Genomic DNA, 8,982 nt, shown 5'->3' on the forward strand with positions numbered 1-8,982 from the left:
ACGAGTTCAAATGAAGATTAATTTCTCAACTTTTTTTTTTAAGTTCAAATTTTTAGGAATTTATTGAGAGATTAGACCAAATTTAAATATGATATGGAAGAAAAAAATAGTTACAAATATTAAAAAAAAACTCATTAAAAGTATAAAAGAAAATAATAAAAAATAGAAAAATTTGTCGAAATTAATGCTAGAGTAAATTTTTCATTTTGATCCATCTTTCCTAGGTAGGGGATAGTAAGATCGCTAATTAGAGTTCAATAAAGAGGAAAAATAAAGAAAGAAAAAAAAAAGGGCGAAAAAGAAGAATATAACTAGAGTTCAATAAAGAGTTGTTTGATATCAAAGCAGCCGAATTTTAGATTATACATATTTTTTCTTAAGATAAAGAGTCGTATATCTCTATGACTCAGCTCAATGACACGTCTCGCCGTGATCAAGTAAGCAGTCTAACCCTATTTTAAAGTATATGATATGTTGTAAAACTTATATGAATTTATTGTATGTTTTGAGTTTTGTGATAGTTATAAAATGTCCTCGGACATTAAAGAGTGAATGTTAACCATATAAGAGAATAATGGATCACAGTTATAGTGTAAAGATATGCTGAGGAGGAAAAGAGTGGTCGTGAGATATCTCACTAGCCTTAGGACAACAGAGAGTTGTCGCTGCAGAGTGCGATACATTTAACCAATGGAATTTTGGTACTAGAAATGATGAAACTCGAGATGGTCCCCAAACGTCTATATGGATCATTCCCAATCGCACTTTCTTTAGTTCTCTAGTAGCCTTTGTGAAGCTAACTCGTCTATATTTTTCCATAAGGCAGCTCTCAGAAACACCCATATCAATATATTTTAAGCCTTCTAAAACTCCATTAGCAGCCATCATCTTCATTTCTTTGACGCTCATATGTGCAAGTCTATTGACATTACTGTAGGATGTATAAACATGGTTGCTGTTACTACGAGTTGTGTATAGGGTTCACCCTACAGTGGTGTATTGGGTTCCAGATTTTGTGTCATGCTACCACCATGACACCTTTCACAATCTTCCCCAAACTCTTTCGAAACTTGGCTCCAAAACCTGTGCTATCCAACTGACCAATAGAGATCAAATTCTTCTTGAGATCAGGAATATATTTGATATCCTATAATGTCCACTCATTTCCTGCTAGAGTTTGTATGCAGACATCTCTCTTCCCTTCAATCTCCAACGTTTTGTTGTCGGCAAGATACACCTTCCCAAAATTTCCTTATTTGAAATTTTGAAACAATTCCTTACATGAAGATAAATGAAACGAAGCAACTGAATCTAAAATCCAGAATTCAATTGGGCTGTTCACGCTAAGAATTAGAGCATCCTTAGTATCTTTTGCTGAATAGATAGAATCATTGTCATCTTCAAATTTGTGATTTTGTTTTTCTTCAATTTTGTACCATATGTCCGAAAGTGTCATTTTTCTCCATATTTGGTTTGTTTGGCGATTTTTTTCGGTTCCTTGATTTTGATCGCCCATGTTTGTTTGGGCTCTTTGATTTACTTCTTTCGCTTCGATCAACATTGGGAACATTGCCTGATGAATCTCCATTTTCCATTTGGGAATACTTTCGCTAACTCTCGAATTTCATCAAACTTCAGTTTATCAAATCCTCGTGAACTGTTGATTGTAGCAACAACAGTATACCACTACTCGGGTAAAGATGACATCAAAATCAATGCTTTAATTTCATTTTTGAACATAATTTCCACCGACTCAATTGACTTTCAATCACGTTGAAGTAATTGATATGATTTGCAACAAAGCTACCTTACGACATTTGTAGATTAAACAACCTCTGCATCAAATACTCTGTAACACCCCAAAAATGAAGGAAAGGCACCTATGCAAGACCCAAAGGATCCAAAGAAAGAAATTGTTTTTGATTAAGCAAGGAAAGGGGTCTTAGTAAGTCATTTCTAGACCTTAGGAAGTAATCTTAAGGACTTAAGACCTTTGGAGAAGGATTGAGAATGAAATCGTAAGCGAAAAAGACGGAAAGGTCATTTTTCCAATTATCAAGGATCTTTGTAGATTTTTAATTCCTTATCTAGAAGGAATTTCAAGATGGTCAAGAAGGGAAAAATGACGAACGAGGGATGAAGAATTTTTAGGAAAAATTATGGATTATTCGAGAAAATAATAATAAAATATTCTGAAAGTGGCAAATTACAAAATACCCTTGAAGTTAAGGATAATTATGGATTTGTCATTCTGCTAAAAAATTAGAACCTTCACAGTATCTTCTGCACAAAATTCTTCGAATCTTGACTCTCAGCCATTGGATCTCCTCCAAACCTTGATACATTCTAGAACACTCACGGATCATCACATCCAACGGCTAGGATTCAAAACGAAAGTCGGTGAGTCTCTGATCGAAGTAGAAATTTTCGACGAATTTTCCAGAAAATCCAACTGATAATTCACGACGATTCTGGAGCTCCCAATGTCTGTTTATGTTTTCCCTATAAATTATGAAGTTGGGGCAATCGTTTGGAACAAGAATCGAGCAAGTTCGAGCTCCCAGTCATTGGCAATAAGTGTTTAGATTTTCGGTCTCCTACTCTCGAGTTTCTTCAAACTTGTTCCTATAGCTTCTAAACAAGATTACCCACAAGTTTTATGAAGGAATAGAGTCCTGAAAGTGCCTAGAAACAATTCCCCCAATCCAATCTGCCATTAAAGAGCTTCAAGGAAAACCCAAAATTCCAATCCAAGGATGTACAAGTATTCTTCAAGAAAGGACAACCCCAATAGGTTTCTGCACCTCCAGAGAATGTTTCAGTAGAAGACCACGAAGAGAAATAACCTCAGGAACGTTCCCAATTGAAGAAAATCCGTTCCAGGTTCAAATTGGGGGTAAGTGTCGAATTCCTATCTACAACCTCTTTTCCTTCAAATTGGGGGTAAGGATTCCTCTAGCTTCATAGGAAGAATTCGAGTAACTTTTCTGAAGGAATGGAGAGCTGAAACGTCGTAGAACAAGATACCCAAGAGATTGAAAATCGGAGGTGTCGGGTAACTTGCAGACCGAGAGTGGTTTCTCAAAATTAATATCCCACACTCAAAGTCGTTCCTCCAAACCAATTCCTTTATCTTGAGGGAATAATAAGGAAGAGGTTTCGTGAAGAAATCAAGCCTCGAAAACCCCTAGAATCAGCTACCCAATAAGAAATTCTCTGTTTTTTACTCGGACGAGAAATCATATTTTTGATGAACTTTGGAAGCAAATATCTTAGGCTACGATCCATGAAAAGGTATGAAATCAATCTCTAGATCTTCCTTGTAATACCGTCATTAAGTTTTATGAAGGAATCGAGGGGAGAAACGACATGATAGGAGCTGGGGAGGGCGAGTTTCAGACGGCGGCGCGAACGGTCGCGCGCGTCTTCTTCCCGTTTGGAGGAAGAAGACGATGACGTGGCCGGTTCAGTTGAACCGACCATGTCAACCCAAAACTCGACCTTCCCTCGGATTTTCTCAATTTTATCCCCCTTCCAGACTGGCTCTCATGAAAAACCTTATGGTTCCAGAAAGTAGACACAATAAGGAGTCTATGAAAGAAAATTTGAGGTAATTTGGGTACCGGAAGCTCAAGAACGAAGGTCCCGAATGTCGACAATGAGGGAAGTAGCCACCTTGGACTTTTTGTTAAGAAATACTTGTAGGGATCGCTTGAATTTTAATATGAAACCCTAAACCAAGTATGAAATTAGGATCTATGAAAGAAAAACCCTAGGAACCGTAAGTTAAGACCTTGAACCGAACAAATTGCTCGGGATTTACGTAATGTTAAAATAACCCACTAGATGAACTCTGCTACCTATAAAATTTTAAGGCTGAGGATACTATAGCATGTTGAGGTTATATACGAAGTTTGGTAGTCATTGGATAAGGATAAGTAGGTAAACCAAGAAATGGTGCAAAATGACCATAATGCCCCTAAGGACATCTACCTACGGTTCATGACCTAGATGACATCCAAATGCTATGAAACCCTGAAGTAGATCTTATTTTATGATGTTTGATGACTTGGTGAAGTTTGAAAAGCCATTGGAACACGTTAAGTAGCAAAACCAAGAATTGGGTGTAAAATGACCAAAATGCCCCTAGGACTACTTAAGAGATTTCAAGGTCTATACGTGCTTCAAATGATTTGCTACTTCTTATAAGGTCGATTATGAAGGACATGAAGATAATTTTAAGGTTTCAAGTTGATTGGAGTAAGTTTGGAACCTAAACCAAGTTAGGATCCAAGAAACACCTAAAGGAAACACCACAAGACTTTAGACTCTTCTAGAACCCTCTAAAGAACTCCCTAGGAATCTATGGCCTTCTAGAAAAACTTACACTAAGATGGGTTCATATGGTTACAAATACAAGTTACAACTTATGCCTCAAGAAATTAAGGACCTTAGAAAGTTAAAAGATTAAGAACCAAGAACAACAACATACAAGCTTTACAACTACCCAAGTAAGAAGAATGCTAGGTACCACTCAAGGACGAGGGACTAAGGTCCCCAAACTCAGAAACAGAAACTTAAGAATGCTAGGAAATACTCTAATCATGTCCAAAGTGACCCATGACCTCCCACCAAGCAATGCCCAAGTAAGAAGAATGTTAGGTACCACTCAAGGACGAGGGACTAAGGTCCCCAAACTCAGAAACAGAAACTTAAAAATGCTAGGTAATACTCTAATCATGTCCAAAGTGACCCATGACCTCCCACCAAGCAATGCCCAAGAATTCTTCTTCTAGGTGGGATGCCCTGCACCATGTTTCCTTTGCAGGATGTCATGCCTCAAGTTTCCCTCACCTAGAAGAGATGCCCTGCAGACTTGTAGGATACCATGTTTAAGTATGCACCGAGCAAGTGACCTTTACGGTCTATTAAGGGGAGTACTCTAAAGTCACAGAGGAACAAGAAGAGAGTACGTTACCTTAGCCACGCATCAAGAACCTCCTAAGACCTCCCACGGTACATCATGCTCATGACTTAGACTATGTTGCTTGGAACGCATGAAGCCTTGAGCGTAGGTTAAACAGACTATATTATAGGGCAAGCCCTTGATGCAGTATTAAGACTACATCGCTTGGAACGTAAGAAGCCTTGGATGTAGGTTTTCAGACTATGCCGCTTGGAACACTTGAAGCCTTGGGCATAGGATTAAGCAGATCGTATCGAAGGGCAAGCCCTAAGATTCGGTAAGACTACGTCACCTGGAATGCATGAAGTCTTGGACGTAGGTTAAGGCTGTGTCACTTGAAACGCATGAAGCCTTGGACACAGGATTTTCAGGTGCATGTCTAATGCCATAAATCCTAGGGGGAGTGTCTTGGAGAATGAATCAAGAACAAAACAAGAACCAAGAAGTACCAAGAACAAGAGAAAGATCAAGGAATAGAACAAGGATCAAGATCCTAGTTCTAAGGACAAGAATCAGGAACAAAGGACCAAGAACCAAAAACCATAGTACTAAGGCCCTTAAAGGAAAACCATGGTTTTAGGATTCAAGGACCAAGGTCCTCAAGAAAGATCAAGATAAGAACCCCAAGTCAAGAACAAAAATTAGAGGGCCTAAGTACTTACAACAAGAAAAAGATCAAGAACAAGCAAGAACAAAGAATGTGGTACCCTAGCATATCAAGGACACGATTAAGAGCCTACAAGTAGGCTAGTTACTGAGTCTTGTACTCATTCCTTATTCTCCATTTTTTTTCCAGGTGATAAGGAGCTGGTCAAGAACGGAAGCGGAGTCTGGAGGAGGTGCCATAGACAAACCTCACTCGTCGTCTTCAACCCTTTGTTTTAAAATGTTTTGTGTCTGTTTCTTATTTTGTGTTTTAATCATTACGTCGTATTTTAAATTAGTAATGTGCGCACACTACTTTGGTATAATGAAAATTATGTTTTAAATTTTAATGGTTTTATCAAGAAGGAAAATTTTACCCGCCTTTTTGAGTCATCGTGTCAGCACGGTCCTTACATACATCTTGTTCATAGCCGACAGATTTTCGTACATATTTTACAACACCTTCAATAGGCCTAATGTTGTCTTCTCTTTGATGATGTTGAACGTCATGTTTCTGGACAACGTCAACCAAATCAACCCTCTGTGATCATGGTATCCGGCTTCACCCCCAAAAGAAGTTTCTGAAGATCTTTCTGGTACAGATCATGGTGAATCTTCAATTTGCATCTTCTAGAAACTTATATCGAATCCATCAAACTTTTCAATTCCAGTCTTTGAACTTTCCATATTCACAGATCATGGTGAATCTTGCCTCGCTCTGACACCAGTTATTAGGATCACACACTCGATCGAAATGAACAAGAAAAACATGATAGAGAAAATGTAAGGAGAAATATTGACTAAAAGTTTTGTATTAATGACTTCAGGTATGCAAATAAAGGATATGAAGAATGAGAAATATACATTTTGAAAGAATTGACTGATGGGTAAATATATTATTTTAGTTTATTATATATATAGCTTTAATACATATAACCACTTACTATATATAAATATTTAGTATATATTTTTACTATAAATAATCAGCTCCATATCTAACTTGCACAAATAGTAAGTTTGTAAGGAGGGTGGGAAGAAAAATAAGCCAATGGAGGCTTTCAATTTCTTTATGCAACTTTTAGCCAAGAATTCTTAAAAATCGCGAAATTACTCATCGATAATGAATATCATCCTTTTAAACCAATTTGTACAACTTTATGGCTATGAGAGGAAACACTTTCGTTAAGAAATCAAAGCCTAAAAGATATTGGAGCGTTGGAACCCATCAGTTTACTTTCGGTAAACGTTTTAAGTTTGAAATTTAGAAATTTGAGTCCAAAATTCTTCGTCTAGAGATTGATTCATTTAATGAGCCTTATACAATTAGCTGTAGGGTAAGTTAAGGAACACAATTGAAGAAGAAATCAAGAGGAGATGAGCTCTCAATCGTTCAAACTACAAGCATCTTGGAATTAATTTTCTTGGTAAGTTCATTATCAAGCTAGAGACTTGGTAAGTTACATGCCTAGTAGTAATGGAGTCTAACCCGACTTGGTAAATTTTCTTAGAATTAATTTTCTTGGTAAGTTACATGCCTAGTAATAACGGAGTCTAACATGACGATCATTCAGACAAACATCCACCAACCAAGAGGGGTGAAAATGATGACGATAGTACAATTGAGAAAGAATCTTAGCCATGATGAATCTATGCTTGCTGCCATTGTTGTATTTGAAAAGGGGAGCTCGAGTGAACCAACCCACTCCATGAATACCATGATGCAAAACAAGAAGGTTAGATAATGGGTTTATTCTCACCCGGAGAGATAAATCACAAGATTAGTTTTAAATCTAGATAGGTATGTCAATTGAAAGTGAGAAACACAAAATGATGTTAAGAGCAAACATTCTCTTCCGAGAGGAGTGAATTGGGTCACTCTTGGTTATCAAACTCGAGACCTCTTGCACCAAAAGCAAGAATCATACCACTAAATCAAATGCCCTTATTATGGACTTTATATTAAGTTGTTTATTGAATGTATCATCGTTATTTAATTTATTTTCTTTTGTTATTAGAAATTATTTACTCGGTTTCATTTATTTTCTTTTGTTATGATATCTTTTAGATCTAGGGTTTCATTTATTTTCTTTTGTTATGATATCTTTTTGATCTAGGGTTTCATTTATTTTCTTTTGTTATGATATCTTATTATATCTTTTAGATCTAGGGTTTCATTTATTTTCTTTTGTTATGATATCTTTTAGATCTAGGGTTTCATTTATTTTCTTTTGTTACGATATCTTCTAGATCTAGGGTTTGATTAATTACGAAATTATTTACAGGATTGCGATATTAAGAGCATTATCATAATAGTTTTAATTGCCTTAACTTTTGTTTTTCCTCTTTTTTTCATGGTTTATTAAGATGGTAAAATGGTAAGTATAAATTCTCATACTAAAAAAGATAAAGAAATAAGGGCATTTTGAGAATTGAACTTGGGACCTCTCATACCCTAAGCGAGAATCATATCACTAGACCAAATGCCCTTACTAGAAAACACAACATTTTTAGCTCCTACTCAATATGTTTTTTTCTCTCAAGTTTGAAATCTATTTTCTTGGGGGTTGTTGACTATAAAACAAAAAGTTGATGGTCTAGTATTTTACTCGTTTGTAAGGAGGCATGTAATATTGAATTATTCTAATTTATAAGGGGTATCAAATAAACCAACCAACCAACAAAGGAAACAAACTAATCAGTTTGGTTAGATTTTCGGTTCAGTTCATTAGTTTGTTTGATTTAGTTCTTCTATTTTGCCTCGTATGGCAAGAAAATAAAGTTGTATTGAAGGCACTTGAGTTTCATTTATGACAAACTCATATAAAATATAATTGCATCAATAGCACTAAGAGTTGGAGTCTATAAGAATTTCATGAACTTAAGTACAACTCATGCTTCATTAAAGAGGAGATAAACTTTAGTTAAGTAACTGGAACTTTAAATTACTTCATGTGGAGCTTTAATTGCTCTATGCTAGTTACAATCTTTAGGATTGACTAATTGGACAGGAATTCTTAGATTTAGCGGATTGTTTTGTGTAATTTTCAACTACAACTTATGTTTTCAAATTTTTAGGTCATAATTTAGGTAGTAGGTGTTATATTATGGATGAACACTAGAGTTTCTATCTATGTTGTATTTATTTGAAGGCTATAGTTGTCATCTATGTTGTATCGCAATAAGATTGTTGAAATTTTAGTTAAAGTGCATATTTTATTTCTTAGGAGTAAAAAATTTGTTTCGTTGCATAATATGAATTTAGTTGGAGAGTTATTACAGATGAATGGAGAATAAAAATTTCTTTAAAATAATAAACAGACCCAAGCTCGTTGTTGTTGTGGTCTACTTGTGATTTTGCAAAAAGCTTAACT

The sequence above is a fragment of the Cucurbita pepo genome, chromosome 3 (assembly GCF_057944985.1).
Source record: "Cucurbita pepo subsp. pepo isolate OVF chromosome 3, ASM5794498v1, whole genome shotgun sequence".
Taxonomy (NCBI): Eukaryota; Viridiplantae; Streptophyta; class Magnoliopsida; order Cucurbitales; family Cucurbitaceae; genus Cucurbita; species Cucurbita pepo.